The following is a 22,465-nucleotide window of genomic DNA, read 5'->3' as shown; positions in this document are numbered from 1 at the left end:
GGAATGCTTGTTTTCCACTTACAATAACGATATAGACTCCTTTTTTTAGTAAATCTACTAAGATAAAGAAAATGAGGCAATTTAATTTTAAATAAATATTCTAATTACATTTATTTTTCCAAGTTTACACTTTGAAAAAATTTCAGCCCTACAGAAAAGTTGAAGCAGCATAATGAACACTGGTATGCCCTTCACCTAGATTCAACAATTAGGGGTCCTATCTTTTGCCTCATATCTTTATCTATATCTGTCTATATTCACACATATAATACATACATATTTTTAGTATGATTTTTGCTGAACCATTTGAAAGTAAGCTGCAAACATCAAGACACTTCACCATTAAATACTTCGGAAGGCATCTCCCAACTCATAAAGACATCCTAGATAATCAAAATGCCATTAGCATACTGAAGAACAATAACATTAATGCCATTAAGTTCCCTTAATATGTAATCCAAATTCAAATGTATCCAATTATCCCCCAAATAAGTAATTTTTTAATATAGTCATCCCTTGTATACATGAGGGATCAGTTCCAAGATCTCAGACTATAACAAAATCCACACATACTCAAGTCTTGCAGCTGGCCCTGAAAAACCCACCGAGACAAAAAAATCAGCCCTTTGTATATGTGCATTTTGCATCCATGAATACTGTATTTTCCATTTAGATTTAGTTGAAAAAAATCAGCACGTAAGTTGACCAGCGCAATGCAAACCTGTGTTGTTCAAGGGTCAACTGTACTGTTTTCCATGCATGGCATTTGGTTACTATGCCTCTTTAGTGAGGTAATGTGAAAGCAAGCATTAAGAAAATAATACAGGGGCTGGGTGCAGTGGCTCATGCCTGTAATCCCAGCACTTGTGGCAGGCCAAGGCATGAGGATCACTTGAGATTAGCAGTTCAAAACCAGCCTGGGCAACACAGTGAAACTCCCTCTCTACTAAAAATTCAAAAATTAGCCAGGCGTGGTGGTGCACGCTTGTAATCTCAGCTACTTGGGAGACTGAGCCAGGAGAATTGCTTGAGCCTGGGAGGTGGAGATTACAGTAAGCTGAGATTGTGCCACTGCACTCCAGCCTGGGTAACAGAATAAGACTCCATCTCAAAAAAAAAAAAAAAAAAAAGATAAAATAATTAATATAGATCGTATATAAACCTGGTAAAAATTGTGAGTGAGGCACACTTTGGTTTGGGAAACTCTGAGCTTTTGGCTTGAAGGGAGTAGAGAGGAAGCAATCCAAATAATTAATTTAAAAAAGAAAGAAAATCTCTGCTATTAAACTAAACTCATATTTACAGCATACAAAGCTATGAAGGAAAACATGTAAGACTCTCCTTTTCTTCTGTAAGACCTTGAAAAAGGACTGAGCAAATCAAAAGATCATTGTCAAACTATACAGTAATATGCCAAAATGCTCTTCATTAAAAATTCCAAAGCTGATACATGTTCAAAATAACTAGCTCATTTTTGTTATTGAATAGGCACTGTGTTAGGCCACCTAAATGCATAATTTCATTAAATTCTAATTAACAACCCTATGAAGAATATATAATCATTCCCACTTTACAGATAAGGTAAGTGAGACTCAGGGAGTGGGTGTGAGACTCTCCTTTCTTTCTGCTATTAGAACTTTTTCAAGAAGAATGTACTCATGTATGTCTTATATATCCAAAAACTTTTCAAAAGAAAAAATACCAAAAGTCCGATCCCAATTTCTGTTAGAAGAAATACATAAACGTAGGTATAATATTAGCTTACAAGTGCTTTAAAAAGCCCTGTAAGAATACATACAAACCACCAAGTGTGGCTGCCTTTGGAAAGCTGTTTTCAGAGAAGAACACACAGGGCCAATGAGGTAAAACTTTTACTCTTTACTTTATATACAATTGGACCTCTGTATGTGTGGATTCAACTAACCTTAGATTCAAAACGCCTGGGGTAGTCGAGGGTGGGGGTGGTGCCCACGCCTATAATCCCAGCTACTCAGGAGGCTGAGGGGGAAGAAACACTTGAACCCAGGAGGCGGAGGTTGCAATGAGCTGAAATCGCGCCACTGCACACCAGCCTGGGCAACAGAGAAAGACCCTGTCTCCAAATAAATAAATAAATAAATAAATAAAATACCTGAAGGGGAAAAAGTGGATGGTTGTGTCTTTACAGAACATACACAGGCTTTTTTCTACAGACTTGAGGTCAGGAGTTCGAGACCAGCCTGGCCAACATGGTGAAACCCTGTCTCTACTAAAAATACAAAATTAGCCAGGCATGGTGGAGCATGCCTGTAATCCCAGCTATTCAGGAGGCTGAGGCAGGAGAATCGCCTGAACCTGGGAGGTGGAGGGTTGCAGTGAGCCGAGATTGCGCCACTGCACTCCAACCTAGGCGAGAGTGAGACTCCATCTCAAAAAAATACAAAAATTAGCTGGGCATGGTGGCGTGCACCTGTAGTCCTAGCAACTTTGGAGGCTGAGGCAAGAGAATCGCTTGAACCCAGCAGGTGGAGGTTGCTGTGGGCTGAGATCATGCCACTGCACTCCAGCCTGGGTGACAGAGAGAGACCCTGTCTCAAAAAAAAAAAAAAAAAAAAAAAATTTTGATGGCTCAAGTGTGAATAATATTTACAAACTCATAAAAATATAATCACTGAATACATATACTTATAACCTACGTAAAAATGGTGTATATTGAGATGAGAGGGGCAAAGAGAAAGAGAAAAGTATATGTGTATGAGGGATCTTTATCCTTATCTACACTCGTAAGAAGTCAATAGATAATGTCTACAATTTAAAAACAAGAAACAACAGCATAAGAATATTACAGACCTCCAACTTCCCTAAATGAGGTTGAAAGAGTTGAAGATGCTTATCTGCAGGGCATAGGAATAAGGATGGGGAAATAACCACAACATTGTTATTTAGCAATGGCCATTAATCATTTAAAAATGTCCAAGTCATTAGTAATCAAAGAAATGCAAAGTAACTCCTAAGGATCCATTCTTCCCTCTACTACATTAACATGACAAAAGGTAAGCATTAGGAATCAATTATATGCCCACACTCCCTTATACTCTGCCCATAAGTATAAATTGGTACTACCTTTTTGGAACAGTTTTTGATAATATGCTTCCAAAGCTTTAGAAAAAGAATTCATAGTCATGCCTCAGTATTACCTCCTTTAGCAATCTATTCTATGGGAAATAATTACCCACGCATGCACAAATTTTTAGTAGCGGTATTACTTATAATAGTAGAAGATTTAGGAGCACCTTAAATTTTGAAGGATAAAGACATATATACTATGCGGCTATTTAGTCAGCTTCAAATAATAATCAAGAATATGGGAAAAGGCTTACAACAGATTTTAAGTTTAGAAAGGAAGATACAAAATTATATAGCTCACACAGTCTTCTTTTTATTTAAATATAGCATACATATTTACATGTAGGAAAAAAGGAAAAAAGACTGGAAGAAAATACACTTTCAACAGTAGTTATCTTTACAGTCAAATTTGCAGTGATAATACATCATCTCCAAATCTTTCTGTTTTTCAAAGTCTGTACAAGGAGCATGTGTTACTCTGAAAATAATAGACTCCTTTTCTGATTACTTAAATAACATGAGGTGGGGTGGAAGGAGCCACAAAGAGAAACGGATTCTAGCCATTCTTGGCCTAGGAGAGCAAGAGGAGAGGAGGTCTTCGTTAGAAGGTTACGAGGACATCGGTTTACAGCTTTTCCTTCCCAAACAGTATGGCAGAATGGAGTGCCGGGGGCTGCCATCCCTCCACTGCCTTGGAGTCTGTTCAGCTGACCTTTCTGTTGAGGCTGAGGACAAACTCACCACCTCTGTAGCTCAGGCAGCAACTATCCCAGTGTGGTCGGTGCTATTATCATCCCTATTAGTCAGCTGAGGAAAACTTGGGATTTGAACCTAAGCATTCTGGCTCCAGAGCCACTTCCCCACAAGACTCCTTCAGAATGATCTCTAAAATCTCTTTTAGCAGGAAGCAGAGCCCTGACCAATTAACATCTGTAGATTGCTTCCTCAGCCACATAAGTAGATCCTACTTGTTCATCTATTAAAGAAGAAAGCATGTGATGCATGCTGGCATCACAGGGAAACTTCAAAAATTTCTAATGCCTGACTCCCACTCCAACATTTTTATTTAAGCAGCATGGAGGTGTGATCTGGGCATCTAACTTTTAAAAGCTCCTCCAGTAATTCTAATGTGCAGCAAAATTTGGGAACCACTGGCCTAGGTCAAATGACCTGCTGAAGGAGAGGAGGGGCAAGAAGCTCCAGAAAAATACTCTTTTTGCATACAATTTCAGAGGTCTACAAACCCCAGAAAAAAGGGCTCCTTGAACCTTAGCTTTAAAACCCTGGACTTGGTGATCTCCAAGATCTCCTGCAACTCTAAAGTTTTATACCACATTTAAAGAATTACATAAATATTACTAAATCAATACATAATAGAGACAAGGGGTGAATTCGATGATTTTTGGTTTTCTATTCTGAAGCACAAACTCCAAGTTTAATTAATCAATGGTTTCCCTTGGGATGTGTATTTAGAAGAAGTAAGGAAAGGAATTAGCACTATAACCTTACATCAGTACTCTTCAAACTGCTTAACCAAATGCAAAGATTTCTAGACAAGTGAATGGCTGCTATGAAGAGAAAGGCAGAGAAGAGAGGTCCATCGTCAAATCATCTTGGGTTAGGCAAGGTAAATTTTAGAACTGCTCAGGTACTGTAAATCTCAGACTATTATTAGCATCATTAATTTCTAGTAGAGTACTTCTTTCTTCCTCAGAACATCATTTGGGAAAAGCTACTTTAATGATATCATACTATAAATTTTAACAATCTTCTCAATGATGCCTATTATAAACACTAAAAAGGCACTTAAAGGCTCATGTTTATAAGAACCTAATATGAAACTATTTTCAATACCTTCTCATTAAAAGAAGTTTTCTTCATCAGGAAAATGAGGGGCAATGTAGTATAATGGTTACATGTACAGATCAAGGAGCTTGTATGCCTGGGTCTAAATCCTGGCTCTAGCTCTACCACATTAATAGCTAGGTAACCTTGGGCAAGTCCTTTCACCTCACATGCCTCAGCTTCTTCCTTTGTAAATGAAGAATGAATAGTCCTACCTTACAAACAGGTTATACACAAAGCACTTGAAGTAGTGCCTGCCTCATAGTAAAGCATTTTATAAATGCTGGTTGTTATTATTCATTCTTAAAATTTCAATTGCTCTAAAAGTGATGATCACTCCAATGGTCATTTGAAAAGGAATAACAGCTGTATGTATTAGCATGTTTCTTTTTTTATTTTTTTACCTTTGAGACAGAGTCTCGCTCTGTCGCCCAGGCTGGAGTGCAGTGATGCGATCTCTGCTCGCTGCACCTTTGGCCTCTGGCATTCAAGTGATTCTCCTGCCTCAGCCTCCTGAGTAGTTGGGATTACAGGTGTGTGTTGCCACACCCGGCTAATTTTTTTTTTTTTTTTTTTTTTGAGATGGGGTCTCACTCTGTCACCCAGACTGGAGTGCAGTGGCATGATCTCCGCTCACTGCAAGCTCTGCCTCCCGAGTTCACGCCATTCTCCTGCCTCAGCCTCCTGAGTATCCTGAGTAGCTGGGACTACAGGCGCCCGCCACAATGCCCAGCTAATTTTTTTGTATTTTTAGTAGAGACAGGGTTTCACCATGTTGGCCAGGATGGTCTCGAACTCCTGACCTTGTGATCCACCCGCCTAGGCCTCCCAAAGTGCTGGGATTACAGGCTTGAGCCACTGCGCCTGGTCTTTTTCTTTTCTTTTTTTTTTTTTTTGAGATGGAGTTTCACTCTCGTTGCCCAGGATAGAGTGCAATGGCGTGATCTCAGCTCACGACAACCTCCGCCTCCAGGGTTCAAGCGATTCTCCTGCCTCAGCCTCCTGAGTAGCTGGGATTACAGGCATGTGCCACCACGCCCAGCTAATTTTGCATTTTTAGTAGAGACGGGGGTTTCTCCATGTTGGTCAGGCTGGTCTCGAACTCCTGACCTCAGGTGATCCACTCTCCTCAGCCTCCCAAAGTGCTGGGATTACAGGTGTGAGCCACCGCGCCTGGCACAGCTAATTTTTGTATTTTTGGTACAGATGGGGTTTTGTCATGTTTCCCAGGCTGGTCTCGAACTCCTGGCCTCAAGTGATCCTCCTGCCTCAGCCTCCCAAAGTGCTGGGGTTACAGGCGTGAGCCACCGTGCCTAGCCTCAACTGATCACTTTTATTACCATTTAGATATGTGGTAACTTCCATATTATGTGCCTAATACAGTGTTTTATATATTACAAGAACTCACTAGGTATGTGTTGATTTCACCCGAAGAAATGAGAGGCAGAAGGTGATAAAGTGACTACACTACACTCTGCCTGTGCACCAGGATTGAAACACCAGCTCCAATACTTCCTGTGTGCTCTTGGGCAAGTCACCTTACTTGGCCTGTTTCTTCATCTGTAAAATTCAGTTAATAACAGTTCTTATCTCTCAGAGTTCATGCAAAATTATATTGTATATATTAAATGCTTAGAACATTACCTGGTATACAATAAGCACTAAGTATTTAATATTAATATCTTCTTGGATGTTTTCTGTACAGCCTTCAAATCTAGTATTAACTGCTTATAATGCACACTTCACAAGGCACAAATACACATTTTAACTATGCTTGTTTGCTTTTGCTATGTGTCACATACTAAATGGGGAACCTAAGTGGTCAGAGACACAAATCATGGATTTCAGGAGAGAGAAGGCACTTTCCACAAGATACACGTCAAAATAAAAAACAACCTACAAACCAATATGGCACACGTATACATATGTAACAAACCTGCACGTTGTGCACATGTACCCTAGAACTTAAAGTATAATAAAAATAAATAAATAAAAATAAAAAAATAAAAACAACCAAAAAAGTGGTGTTCTCAATGCTAGCTCTTTTATTTCATTCTGCTATAAAATTTTTAGAAGCGAGAAAAATACATACAATTTACACCTGATCAATGTTCTCCAAACTGCCTGCAGGCTTGTGTTCATACACTAGCAAGATTTACTGCTAACCAACATGGCATGCTAGATTGAAATCAAGATATTACACAATTTTCCAACAAAGGGGTGATTTTATAAGCTGGTATACATGCTCCATGAGGATGTAATTGTTGGCATCTTGCTACATTTCTGTAGCTGGTGGAAAATGAGATAAGTTAGGTTTATAGAGGGTCAGAAATCATCAGATGAAAAAATCATCTTTTTTGTCAGATCTAGAAAACATATTTATTAAGCTAATTAGTTATTCTTCAACAATTGGATTAGTCAGAATTTCCAAAACCTTCCAACTAACTGTAGCTACTGCAGAAGACTCTGCTGAAAACATTGTGAAATGAAATAAAATGAAGAATTCTAGAGGCTCATTACCTTAAGTTTATGTTTATTTTTCTGAATTTCTACTAAAAACTAAAAGAATATACATCCATCTGCATATCATTTTTCTTTTTTAAATGAATGAGTTTCTTTTTCAGCCTATTTAGACTTCTCTAATTGAGGGTTCTAATTTAAATTATAGATATACACTGGGCACAGTGGCTCATGCCTGTAATCCCAGCACTTCGGGAAGCCGAGGTGGGTGGATCTCTTGAGGCCAGGAGTTCAAAACCAGCCTGATCAACACATTGAAACCCCATCTCTACTAAAAAAAATACAAAATTAGCTGGGCATGTTAGCAGGCACCTGTAATTCCAGCTACTCAGGAGGCTGAGGCATGAGAATTGCTTGAACCTGGGAGGTGGAGGCTGTAGTGAGCCAAGATCGTGCCACTGTACTCCAGCCTGGGCAACAGAGCAAGACATTGTCTAAATAAATAAAGACATAAAATTCTTCAGATGTTACTTAGTCTTTAAAATATCATCAAAGAGGCAGGGCACAGTGGCTCATGCCTATAGTCCCAGCACTCTGGGAGGCCAAGGTGGGTGGATCACTTGAGGTCAGGAGTTCCAGAGATGAAGTCTTGCTCTGTTGCCCAGGCTGGAGTGCAGTGGCACAATATCAGCTCACCGCAATCTCCACCTCCAGGGTTCAAGCGATTCTCCTGCCTCAGCCTCCCTAGTAGCTGGGACTACAGGCGTGAGCCACCATGCCCGGCTAGTTTTTACATTTTTAGTAGAGATGGGGTTTCGCCATGTTGCCCAGGCTGGTCTCGAACTCCTGACCTCAGGTGATCCACCCGCCTTAGCCTCCCAAAATGCTGGGATTACAGGCATGAGCCAAAGAGCCTATCTTGATAAATCGCCTTGTATTTTTCATGCACCCTGTGGGCATTTAAATGAAAGACCCTTCTCTACAACTTTAAATGTACTTCTCAAAAATCATTTTGGGCCAGGCATAGTGGCTCTCACTTGTAATCCCAGAACTTTGGGAGGCCAAGGTGGGGAGATTGCTTGAGCCAAGGAGCTCGAGACCAGCCCGGGCAAAATGGCAAAACCCATGCCTATCAAATATACAAAAATTAGCTGGGCATGGTGGCACATGCCCCTGTAGTTCCAGGACCCTGAGGTGAGAGGAGTGCTTGAGCCTAGGAGGTCAAGGCTGCAGTGAGCCATGATCACACCACCGCATTCCAGCCTGGGCAACAGAGCAAGACCCTGTCTCAAAAAAAAAAAAAAAAAATTGTCCATCCAAACTTCTATTGTTAAAAACTCTGAAGCTATTAGTGCCAAATCCATTCTTCAGTTCTTCAACTAGTGAGTAAAGGGACATGAAGTGGAGGCAAGAGGCAGCCCCCATTCCTGCTCTCCTGGAAATGATTCAGGATGTACCATGAGACTCAAAACTCAGGTCTCTTGATCCCTAGCCTTCAGCTAGCATTACTCCCATAAACTGTGATTAATTCCTTTCTGGTTATTTTTTCCTTTTTTTTTTTTAATTAAGAAATAGAGTCCTGCTCAGTCACCCAGGCTAGAGTGCAATGACACAATCATAGCTCACTGCAGCCTCAAACTCCTGGACTCAGGCAATCCTCCCACCTCAGCCTCCCAAGTAGTTAGGACTACAGTTCTGTGCCACCACACTTGGATAATTTTTTTAAATTTTTTCTAGAGATGGGATCTCACTATGTTGTCCAGGCTGATCTCAAACTCCTGGCCTCAAGTGATCCACCTGCCTTGGCCTCCCAAAGCACTGGGATTATAGATGTGAGCTACCTGCACCTGGCCCTCTTTCCTTTCTAAGCAGACTTGATCATGGTTCACCATAGCCCAAAACCTTCAGTGATTTGCAACCCCTAATGCAAAATTTGATTTAGGTGACAATACTGAAAACCCTGTGTGGCAGGCAAAATAATGGGCCACCCCAAAAATGTCTACTTCCTAATGCCCAGAACCTTACATGGCAAAATAACCTTGCAGATATGATAAAGTTAAGGACTCTGAGATAAGGGCATTATCTGGATTATCCAAATGGGCTCAATCTAATAATATGCATCCTTTAAAAGCCGAGAAACTGTCCAGGCTGTGGTAAGAGGGAGATGTGACTGTGAAAGAATGGTCAGAGAGATGCAACATTGCTGGCTTTGAAGATGGAGGAAAGGACCATGAGTCAAGGAATATGGGCGGCCTCTAGAAGCTCAAAAAAGCAAGGGAAAAGATTCTCTCCTACAGCCTCCAGAAGAGAACATTACCTTGCCCTCACCTTGATTTTAACCTAAGAAACCCATATTGGACTTCTGACCTACTGAACTGTAAGACAATACATTTGTGTTGTGTTAAACCACTAAGTTGCTGTAATTTGTTACAGCAGCAATAGGAAACTAATATACACTGGGTGAAAGGTTACTCACATGCTTTCAAAGTATCATTGCACAGATTACTTGTTAATTACAAAAGGGAAAAGGTGCCTTTATAAACAAAGATCTAGCAGATGCCACCTTAACCAACTGATAAACTAAGCACCACCAGTAATGAGACAAGCTGAAATTATTTATCTCCTGGTATCTCACAAGAAGAAATATACAACATCCCCCATACAGTATTTTTTCTTTTCTCTTTTCTTTTTGAGACAGAGTCTCACTCTGTCACCCAGGCTGGAGCACAGTGGTGTGACCTTGGCTTACTGCAACCTCCGTCTCCTGGATTCAAGTGATCCTTCTACCTCAGTCTCCCAAGTAGCTGGGACTACAGGCACGTGCCACCACGTCCAGCTGATTTTTTTGTATTATTTGTAGAAACGGGGTTTCACCATGTTTCCCAGGCTGGTCTCAAACTTCTGAGCTCAAGCAATCCACCCATCTTAGCCTCCCAAAGTGCTGGGATTATAGGTGTAAGCCACCACTCCCAGACCTCCACACGCTATTCTTGTCAAAAATGTTTACTCTGAATCTAATCATGAGGACACAGTCAGACAAATACTAATTGTGGGACATCCTACAAGACAACTACCCTAGACTCTTCAAAAATATCAATGTCTTCAGAAGCAAAAAGGAGGGAAAACTGTTCTCTATTAAAGGTGACATGACAGCCAAATGCAACATATGATCTTTGGTTGGATCCTGGATGAAAATCAAAAGTGCGCCAGGCGCAGTGGTTCACGCCTTTAATCCCAGCACTTTGGGAGGCCTAGGCAGGTGGATCACCTGTGGTCAGGAGTTCAAGACCAGCCTGGCCAACCTGGCGAAACCCCATCACTACCAAAAATAAAAAAAGTTAGCCAAGCATGGTGGCACACACCTGTAGTCCCAGCTGCTTGGGAGGCTGAGGCAAGAGAATTGCTTGAACCTGGGTGGTGGAGGTTGCAGTGAGCCGAGATCATACCACTGCACTCCAGCCTGGGCAACAGAGCAAGATTCCATTTCAAAAAAAGTCAAAAGTTATAAATGAGATTTTGGCGCCATTTGGGGAAATATGGACTGTCAGTTAACACTCATTCCACTGCCGAATTTTCTGCATAATAGTATATAAGAGAACATTTTTGATATATTATTAAGTATTTAGGGGTGAAATATAATATTCATAATTTAGTTTCCAACAGTTCAGTCAAAATTGTGAATATATAAATGTGCTGTATATATACGCACACCCATGTATAAAAACATATACATATACACACACATAGGAAGAGAAAGAATGTGGCAAAATGTTAAAATTGGTGAATCTATGTGAAAGAAATAGAGTGTTTACTGTACTACTCTTTCAATATTTCTGAAATACTCTAATTTTATAAATTATAAAGGTTAGGAGAGAAGTATCTTCCTAGCTCCCTCCATGCCTGCCTTTCCCAGGTCTGCTCACACACTGCCAGGAGTCTACCTGGAACAGCTGATGTTCTTCAAACAGCCAATACTCTTCCACTAGCAGATCCTGTTTTCTGCTGCTTTACTCACAACTCAAGGCTCAATACCTAAAGCTGGGTTTTGTTATAAGACAGAAGTGTTTACAATACTAATTTTGAAAACAAGTTGGTCAAATATCAAATGGGAGTCATCTTTTAACGGCCTTATTACTAGATTTTAATATGTTCTTAACGTTTCTCTTTCCCAATATAATGTTTATGATCTGTTTCTTAAACTTCATCATACCCATAGGGTGGCAAGCATGACAGAGAAACCTTGGACAAAAAGCAGGGCTGGTCACATCAGAAACTACTAACAGAAACAGTCCAGCTCTGCCTCTGGCTCTCAGCCCATATCACTCTGAACACCCCAGGCAGCCCAGACCAAGGCTCACCTCCTTCCTGCAGGCCTCACTGCTTTCCATATGGCAGCTCACTGACATCAAAGAAGACGGAAGAAATTATCTAAATTCACCAGGCTAGTCCCAATCCTTCCCTTGAACTGTGGAAGAGTCGCTGATATCTCAATTACCTCTCCTGCAATAGTACCTTTTTCCCTGCGTGCTGAGATTTTGCAATGCTAAAAAGGGGGGTGAGAAGTGTATACTGGACTAACAGATGGAAGATTAACAACACAAGACCTACTTGATGGGGAAACAAAACTACAATGTTTGTATACCTATAATAGTAATACTGAGGAAGAGAAACTGAACTTGTAAGTAAAGTTAGGTTGCTCTTCGGTAATGCCTGTCGAGCTACAAGACAGGAAAAGACCCAGCAGGGTTTCTGTGTGTGCCTAGGCTGTTTCTAATAGAAAGGACAAAATAGAGCCAAAACATCTGTTAACCAGTTCAGTTTGTTAATGAAACCAAATTGCAGCTGGTTTATCAAAGATCAAAAGTGAGGCAAATTAGAGAAAGGATGTATGAACAAAGCTGGTTTCTAAAAAATAGTGGCTAAAGAATTCTAAACCCACTTGTCAAATTAACAAAAATCCTTCCTGGATTTTGCTTAGACCAGTGATTAGTATTTATTTTGTATCTTTGCAGAGACCAGCCTCATAGTTTAAATCTAGTATCATTCATTCTAAAACTTTGTCTATATTGCTCATTTTGCAGATTTATCAAAATATCACCTTTCATTTAAAAAAACAGAAAAAACATACAGTCTACACAATATTACACTAATTAAAAGATTCACTTATATAAGGAAAAAGAATATGTAGTTTGCAACTGTTGGAGACTTCTCTGGTAAAGTGCTTCTGCCCCAAGCAGGGGCATATGTACATTTAGCATTTCACATATCCACTGCCACAACTCCTTCTCTTACATGTACAACTTTCCATCACCACCCGAAGACAGAGAGATAAGCACACCCACTCACAAAAACATACTTCCCTCTTGGCCCTGCTAACTCAAAATGTCACATGCAAATTACATGGCTGACGCATTTACTAACTTTAATTTGGTGAGCTAATTGATGTTTATGTACTCAGAAACATTAATAGATTGGAGAGATCAAAGTACCCGAGAAGATTCAGGTTCATATTTTAAATGCTAGTGTGATCAGAGAACAGTTTCACCTAATCTACTGTAGTTTAAGGCACAGCGCCAAGAAAAGGAAGTTTATAAACAAAGTCAAGAATTTTACAAGCAAAACAAACTGCTACTGTCATGATAAAACAAACAATGGGCCAGGCGTGGTGGGGCATGCCTCTAATCCCAGCACTTTGGGAGGCTGAGGTGGGCAGATCACAAGGTCAGGAGTTCGAGACCAGCCTGGCCAATATGGCGAAACCCTGTCTCTACTAAAAATACAAAAAAATTAGCCAGGAGTGGTGGGGCATGCCTGTAATCCCAGCTACTTGGGAGGCTGAGACAGGAGAATTGCTTTAACCTGGGAGGTGGAGGTTGCAGTAAGCCGAGACCATACTGCAGCCTGGGCAAGACAGCGAGACTCCATCTCAAATTAAAAAAAAAAAAAAGGCATTTCTTATATATTAAAAATAAAAGGCTGAGCACAGTGGCTCACGCCTGTAACCTCAGTACTTTGGGAGGCCGAGGTGTGTGAACTGCTTGAGCTCAGGAATTCAAGACCAGCCTGGGCAACGTGGCAAAACCCTATCTCTACAAAAAATACAAAAATTAGCTGGGTGTAGTGGTGTGTGCCTGTAGTCCAAGCTACTTAGGGGGCTGAGGTGGGAGGATTGATCATTTGAGCCTGGGGAGGTCAAGGGTGCAGTGAACCATGATTACACGGCTGCACTCCAGCCTGGGCAACAGAGTAAGACTGTCTCAAAGAAAAAAAAAAAAAAAAAAAAATTAGCCAGACATGGTGGTGCACACCTGTAGTCCCAGTTACTCAGGAGGCTGAGGTGGGAGGATCAAGGATCACTCGAGCCTGGGAGGTCGAGGCTGCAGTGAGCCGTATCAAACCACTGCACTCCAGCCTGGGTAACAGAGTGAGACCCTGTCTCAGAAAAAAAAAAAAAAAAGATGAAAGAAATAACACACAAAGATAACACATATAAAAAGAATACAGACCTTCATTTTTGAGAAACATAAAACGTACATTTGCTAAATAATGTTTGAAGAGAAAGGATGAATAAAATATTTGTCATTTAAGACAAAATCAGAATAAATCAGCAAATAGTACTTAACTGTTAAATAACTTCAAAGCTATAGAATATACATTTTCTTAGCACTGAAAGTATCACAAATGTAGGTGGGAATACAAGAGTAACTCCTGAAAGCTGCTGATCATTCAGGTCAGGATCATGTGTTACAGTAAAGGTATCACAACTATCAAATCTATCCAAGATCCAAAGAGTTAAAAGAATGTTTAACATTCATTTGAACAATCAAAAATCCTCTTGACATAATGTTTCTACTTTACGTGAAGCCCATTTCATTAGAAGTCTAGACAAGTCCCATCTTGATAAAAGCTCAAAAGTGGAACACGCTGTCATGCCTCAGAGTACAATAGAAAGACTCATTCACCCTTCATTTTTTATCTTTCCCTTGACCCAACTAACTAGTTTGAGACAATTCATGCGCTCTCTCAACAATGTCTCAACAACTGGTACTACCTGCTCACAAAAGCAGTCCTCAGACACTGCTATTCTGAAGAATTTCTGAAGCTTAATTATAAGAAGAACATGAACTGCAATTTTTTTTCCTTCCATGACCCTGGAACAGCAAGTATTTGATCCACCTCATCTTTCACATTACAATAGGTTTCTGTCTGACTTTAGTGATTCTAAAACTGACTTTATCCATACCAATTCCAAAATGCAGGTTATTCTGAAGAGCATATTTTACAATATTTAGAGATTTATTCGATTTTCAGTTAAATACACATAATCAAGCACTCTTCGAGAAAGATGACATCTGCAACACAAAGGATACCAATTCAAAGGAAAACTAAGAAGGTCAACAGAGAGGAGGACATTCAGGCTCTATAATTAGCAGATAAAAAATATACACATTTCTGCCAAAAAAGATCCCGAGTTGCCTGAGACTATAAACAATTCCCCTAGGGCGGGGAGACTTCTGGAAGCCGCATCCAAGAACAATATGGACTAATGAATGGTCCTTCATAAAGCACAGGCTATTGGAAAAGTTCCAGAACGGACAAGGAGGGTCTGCTCTAGGGCAGGGTTAAGGGGACTGAAGAGGAGAAAACAGAATGGAGAAAACAGAAGAAAAGAAAATCTAAAAATAAACTTATCTAATTCATGTGTGTATACAACTCAAGCAACTGCTGTAGGATATGCATTTATCTTCTATTTATAGAAATATTTCATATTAATAACAGTGCCAAAAACCCTAACAAAGTATCTCTCTAAAAGGGGCAGGAGAAATAGAATAAACAACTGAATAAGCCAAGACCACACATGACAAGAGTCCTACGTTTGTCTTTCAACCCCATTTCTGATCATCTGAACTCCTTTTAAAAATCATTTTGTGGCCAGACACGGTGGCTCATGCCTGTAATCCCAGCACTTTGGGAGGCCGAGGCAGGTGGATCACTAGGTCAAAAGATTGAGACCATCCTGGCCAACATGGTGAAACCCCGTCTCTATTAAAAATACAAAAATTAGCTGGGCGTGGTGGTGCACGCCTGTAGACTAGCTACTCCAGAGGTTGAGGCAGAAGAATCGCTTGAACCAGGGAAAAGGAGGTTGTAGTGAGCCGAGATCGCACCACTGCACTCCAGCCTGGCAACATAGAGAGACTCCATCTCAAAAAAAAAAAAAAAAAATATTTTTATCAGCCTGACCAACATGGTGAAACCCTGTTTCTACTAAAAATACAAAAATTAGCCGGGCATGGTGGCACACGCCTGTAATCCCCAACTACTCAGGAGGCTGAGGCAGGAGAATCGCTTGAACCCGAGAGGCGGCAGCTGCAGTGAGCCAAGATTGCACTACTGCACTCCAGCCTGGGCGACAGAGCAAGACTCTGAATCCAAAAAAAAAATCATTTTGATTTTTTTCTTATTGACAGTATCACTGTTTTTGTAATTTTGTTTATGTTTGAAGGTTTTTTGTAAGATTCTAATACAATTATTTCTTCAAGAGAAAAAACATCAGAAGCCCTACTTGATATTGAAAGTGTCCCACCTTCCAATTACGATGCCAGCCTAGAATGAGAATTCCCACATTATGTGCTATACTGGAAACAGACCAAGACTTGACACTTAATAAATTTTATGAAAACATTCTCACTAAAGTGAAATACTAAGGAATTTATTTTAAATGGAACTAAACTGATTTTATAAAAATGCTAAAGCTCAAACGTTCAAACGGAATCTTAATGCTACAAAGGGCGCAGTGATAACGGAAGTCTCTCTTAGAATATGTGACTTTCCAAAGTCCTCATAATCTGACCGAATTGAGCTTTACGACTTTTAATGAGAAACATTAATACTATCCTTTAGGAGTTCCCTCACCAAGTCAAAGATAAAGTTTTATCTTCAGTGGTTTAATTCATTTCCATATCACCTCACCGAAGAGAGCTTTCTTAAATAAATACAAAGAATTTATGCTAAGAAGCCAGTGTGGTAATACCCAATTTGAATTCTAGACTATCAGAAGATGTGCAATTACATTTCAGAAAGGAAGGAGCCCTTCTATTTTAACTTGCATTGTATTCCTCCTAGCAGTCATGCATCGGAATGATGATGATGTTAAATCTAATTAGACACAGACTTACTACTTTCTCTACTGCCTTTCCATATTGCTAATATTATAAATAGTATCTACTTTAAAAACTATAATAAGCTCATTGCATCTACCAAATTTAAAATGCTGGAAATCTATTTGTTGGGGCAAAACTGCTTCTAATCATTTGAAGCACTGGAAGAGATACTTTTACTGTTAATAAAAAGCCACCACAGGCCGAGGCAGGTGGATCACGAGGTCAGGAGATCGAGACCATCCTGGCTAACACAGTGAAACCCCGTCTCTACTAAAAATACAAAAAATTAGCCGGGCATGGTGGCTGGCGCCTGTAGTCCCAGCTACTCAGGAGGCTGAGGCAGGAGAATGGTGTGAACCCAGGAGGCGGAGCTTGCAGTGATGCTGTGAGATCATGCCACTGCACTCCAGCCTGGGCGACAGAGTGAGACTCCGTCTCAAAAAAAAAAAAAAAAAAAAAAGCCACCACTGTTGACCAGTGTACTGCCCAGTGGTAAAGAGCTCTGAGGTCAGACTGTCTCATCAGAATCTTGGCTTCACCACTCACTAGCTCTATCAGTGACCTTGGGCAAATCACTTAAGCTTTCAGCCTCATTTTTTCATCTGTAAAATAAGGGCAATAATCTACCTCCCTTGCAGTTATTGTGACAAGTCAAGGAGATAATAAATGTAAAGCACTTGGAATAGTGCCAGCATTTAACACTTACGAAACGTTAGTTATTATTCTTACTATTTTTATTTTGTTTTACATTTAATGTAACTGCTCAAAAAAGTAACCAGAATAACAGCTTCTTTGAAAGTCATGGCCAGGCACGGTGGCTCACACGCCTGTAATCCTAGCACTTTAGGATGCCAAGGAGGGCGGATCACTTGAGATCACGAGTTCGAGACCAGCCTGACCAACATGGTGAAACCCTGTCTCTACTAAAAATACTAAAATTAGCCGGGCTTGGTGGTGCGTGCCTGTAATCCCAGCTACTTGGGAGGCTGATGCAGGAGCATCACTTGAACTGGGAGGCGGAGGTTGCAGTGAGCCGAGATGGCACCACTGCACTCCAGTCTGGATGACAGAGCGAGATTCCATCTCAAAAAAAAAAAAAAAAAAAAAAAGTCATTAGGCCAGGCATGGGGCATAGTAGCTCACGTCTATAATCCCAGCATTTTGGGAGGCCAAGGCAGGAGGATCACTTGAGGCCAGGAGTTCAAGGCCAGCCTGGCCAACATTAATGAAACCCCATCTCTACTAAAATACAAAAATTAGCCCGGTATGGTGGCACACACCTGTAATCCCAGCTACTCAGGAGGCTGACGCACAAGAATTGTTTGAACCTGGGATGCTGAGGTTGCAGGGAGCCAAGATCATGCCACTGCACTCCAAACTGGGTGACAGAGTGACACTCTGTCTCAAAAAAAAAGGCATTAGTTGACTAAATTGTAATTGAGATCACTCCATTTCTGAACTGTTTTCACTTATATCATAAATTTCCTCCCACAATGCAATGCAAACTCTATGGCTTCAAGCACATCAAGAACAATGATAATCTTTTCAAATATATTAGAAAAAGTCTTATATACAGGAAATTATAGTACAATCAATCTACATATGAATCCAAGTTCAGCAGCCAAAGGAAGAATAATCATAGGTCAACAATTAGCATATTATGATTTAGTATAAGAAACTCAAACTATTTTAAAATGGCTACTAGGCATTTTGGGTGCCTTTGACAAAAGATGTAGACCAGGAGTGTCCAATCTTTTGGCTTCCCTGGGCCACACTGGAAGAAGAATTGTCTTGGGCCACACATAAAATACACTAACAATAGCTAGTGAGCTTAAAAAAAAAAAAATTTAAAAACCACAAAAAAAAGTTGTTGTTGTTGTTGTTGAAACAAAGTGTTGCTCTGTCGCCCAGGCTGGAGTGCAGTGGCTCGGTCTCGGCTCACTGCAACCTCCGCCTCCCAGGTTCAAACAATTCTCGTGCCTCAGCCTCCTGAGTAGCTGGGATTATATGCCTGTGCCACCACATCACGGGCCAAAAATCTCTTTATGTTTTAAGAAAGTTTACGAATTTGTGTTGGGCTGCATTCAAAGCCATTCAGGGCCACATCTAGCCCATGGGCCATGGGTTGGACAAGCTTGCTATAGACCCTAGCCATAGAAAAACATGTGGAGGCCAGGCACAGAGGCTCACGCCTATAATCCCAGCACTTTGGGAGGCCGAGGTGGGTGGATCACCTGAGGTCAGGAGTTCGAGACCAGCCGGGCCAACATGGTGAAACCCCATCTCTATTAAAAATGCAAAAATTAGCCAGGCATGGTGGCACGCACCTGTAATCCCAGCTACTAGGGAGGCTGAGGCAGAAGAGTCACTTGAACCTGGGAGACAGAGGTTGCAGTGAGCCATGATTGTGCCATTGTACTCCAGCCTGGGTGACAAGAGCGAAACTATGTCTCAAAAAAAAAAAAAAAAAAAAAGAAAAGAAAAAGAAAAAGAACAAAAAAAGAAAAACGTGGATACACACACGACTTTACACTCTATTTCAGAGGATTTGTGGGATACCCACCCAAGTTCATTTGTGGATCCCGGGCTAAGAATTTCTATTAAATTTACTTCGTGAGTTTACACGGTTTTAAACTATTAAACCACTTTTAATTTCAAAGGGTAATACATTATGTTGTAATTTTCTCACACTTTTTAATAAAAAATGCTATTTTATTTATTTATTTATTTATTTTTGAGATGGAGTTTCGCTCTTGTTGCCCAGGCTGGAGTGCAATGGCGCAATCTCGGCTCACTGCAATCTCTGCCTCCCAAGTTCAAGCAATTCTCCTGCCTCAGTCTCCCCAGCAGCTGGGATTACAGGCATGCACCACCATGCCCAGCTAATTTTGTATTTTTTTAATAGAGATGAGGTTTCTCCATGTTGGTCAGGCTGGTCTCGAACTGCTGACCTCAGGTGATCCACCCACCTCGGCCTCCCAAAGTGCTGGGATTACAGGCATGAGCCACTGCACCCAGCTGGAAAAAAATGCTATTTTATTAAAGAATACAAACATGTTGCCAAATTTGTTTAAACTGATTTTTATTTATTTTTGTTTTTTAAGAATCAAATGATTACTTAATAGAATTAGTCTCCAAATTTCATCAAGTAAAAATTCTAGAAAACATTTCTCAGCTTTCCTCATTATAGCATGATGCTAACTAAACAATTTAAAGATCAGCATCATAAAAAGAGCAGTAACAATTGCCTGCTAAGCAATAAATTACTCTGCTCTCAATCCTAGACACTTTCAGACACGAATTTTCCTTTAGACTAAAAATACTTCTGTACAGATGCTGCCTGAAAAAAATATGATAAGGTTGGCAAGAAATGATGGGCAAGGTTAAAACGAAGGATCAGAAGAGACTGTGGAAAATTTGTACTGACTCTTCCATCACAAGTAAAAGTATCCCCTGGATCACAAAATTATTGAAATATACTATTAAATTGCCTAAAGCTGCCTGAATTAGTCCATGTACCTGTTCATTATAAAACCTTAACATACCTTAGGGTAGTGTATATATTTTTAAAAACAAAGATATCCAAATCTATCAAGAAATGGCTCTATAGTCCCTTAAGGAATTTCTTCATAGTATAAGCTTTTATAAAAAATATTTAATTAAGGCTGGGCGCAGTGGCTCAGGCCTGTAATCCCAGCATTTTGGGAGGCCAAAGCAGGTGGATCATGAGGTCAGGAGATTGAGGCCATCCTGGCCAACGTGGTGAAACCCTGTCTCTACTAAAATACAAAAAATTGGCCAGGCATGGTGGCATGCTCCTGTAGTCCCAGCTACTCAGGAAGTTAGGGCAAGGGAATCACTTGAACCTGGGAGGCGGAGGCTGCACTGAGCCGAGATCATGCCACTGCACTCCAGCCTGGTGACAGAGCAAGACTCCATCTCAAAAAAAAAAACAAACAAAACAAAACAAAAATATATATATACATATGTATTTAATTAAAAGCAGAGGTGCCTGATTTGGCTGTGTCAGACATATGAATTAAGGATTTAAGTGGCTTTTTGTATTTTCTTTTAAACAAATGTTATTAAGCAGAAAATTTGATAACTTTACTTCTTTCTTTAGGCCCACATTCTGTCACAGAGAACTAGAGGTTGGTTACACAAACACGACAACCACCTAAGGATCAAATAAATGTGGCAGAAGACTAACAAAATAAAAATATAGTTAACGAATAAACGTTGGTCGGGCACAGTGGCTCATGCCTATAATCCCAGCACCTTGGGAGGACGAGGCGGAAGGATGTCTTGAGCCCAGGAGATCGAGACCAGCCTGGGCAACATCGCGAAACCTCATCTTTACAAAAAGTACAAAAATTAGCCGGGCATGGTGGTGTGCACCTGTAGTCCCAGCTACTCGGGTGGCTGAGGTGAGAGGATCACTTGAACCTGGGAGGTGGAGGTTGCAGTGAGCCGAGGCGACGCCACTGCACTCCAGCCTTTTAGATGAGCTCATGGAAAGGCAAACCACCTGGTCCTATCCAATTTGTAGGAACAGGTGGTTTGCCTTTCCATGGGCTGATCTGATCTAAAGCACTGAGGAAAACAGGTTCCATTTCAAGGGTTCATGGTATCCAAACAAGAGGAGCATAACTTTTCCTAACATGCATGTTTCAATTGTTTCTAAACTGTACTTAGCCCAGGCAACGTGGCAAAACCTCATCTCTACAAAAAATTTAAAAACTTAGCCGGGCATGGTGGCGTACACCTGTATTCCCAGTTACTTGGGAGGAGCACTTGATCCCAAAAGGTCAAGGCTGCAGTAAACCATGAATAAAACCACCATTTCTTTCTTTCGTGTTTTTTTTTTTTTTTTTTGAGACAGAGTCTCGCTCTGTCACCCAGGCTGGAGTGCAGTGGCACGATCTCGGCTCACTGCAATGTCTGCCTCCCGGGTTTAAGGGATTCTCCTGCCTCAGCCTCCCAAATAGCTAGGACTACAGGTGCCCCCCACCACGCCTGCTTAATTTTTTTGTATATTTAGTAGAGATGGGGTTTCACCATGTTGGCCAGGCTGGTCTCGAACTCAGGCAATTGGCCCACCTCAGCCTCCCAAAGTGCTGGGATTACAGGCATGAGCCACCACGCCTGGCCAAAACCACCTTTTCTTTCTTTCTTTATCTTTGGGACAGGATCTTACTCTGTCGCCCAGGCTGGAGTACAATCAAGGCTCACTGCAGCCTCTACCTCCCATGCTCAAGTGATCCTCCCACCTCAGCCTCCCAAGTAGCTGGGACTACAGATGTGCTTCACCAAGCCTGGCTAATTCTTTGATTTTTTTGTAGAGACAGGGGTCTCACTATGTTGCCCAGGCTAGTCTTGAATTCCTAGGCTCAAGCGATCCTCCCTCCCTGGCCTCCCAAGGTGCTGGGATTATAGGCAGGAGCCACTTTGCCCAGCCAAAACCACCTTTCTATCAACAATGATTAATGTTTTATAACATGTATTAATAAAATTAACTGATATCAATATATCTGCTCACCCAAAAGACAGAGAATAAACCCCAAAACTAGACATGAACTATAAATAACTTTCTGCTGCTCTACTTTGTGTTTAGTTTGGGAAGTAAATACAGTAGCTTTGAAACAGAAAAATCTTACTCAACCAAAAACTTGAAGTGGTAGCAGTAATGTAAGGAGAATTCTGCCATATATTTATAAATACCATAGAAATAACATAAGGCCCAAGAAATCAGAATATTTTAAAACGATACTGTATGAGACAAAATAAACATTCACCTACAACACAGAGAAGTGGACAATAAAAAATGACTTTATATTGAAATGTGGGATTTAGGTGACATATTAAAATAACTTCTTAAATGCACAGATTAT

Source organism: Hylobates moloch, unplaced genomic scaffold, assembly GCF_009828535.3.
Source record: "Hylobates moloch isolate HMO894 unplaced genomic scaffold, HMol_V3 SCAFFOLD_3, whole genome shotgun sequence".
Lineage (NCBI taxonomy): Eukaryota > Metazoa > Chordata > Mammalia > Primates > Hylobatidae > Hylobates > Hylobates moloch.
Note: the sequence above shows the minus strand (reverse complement) of the source record.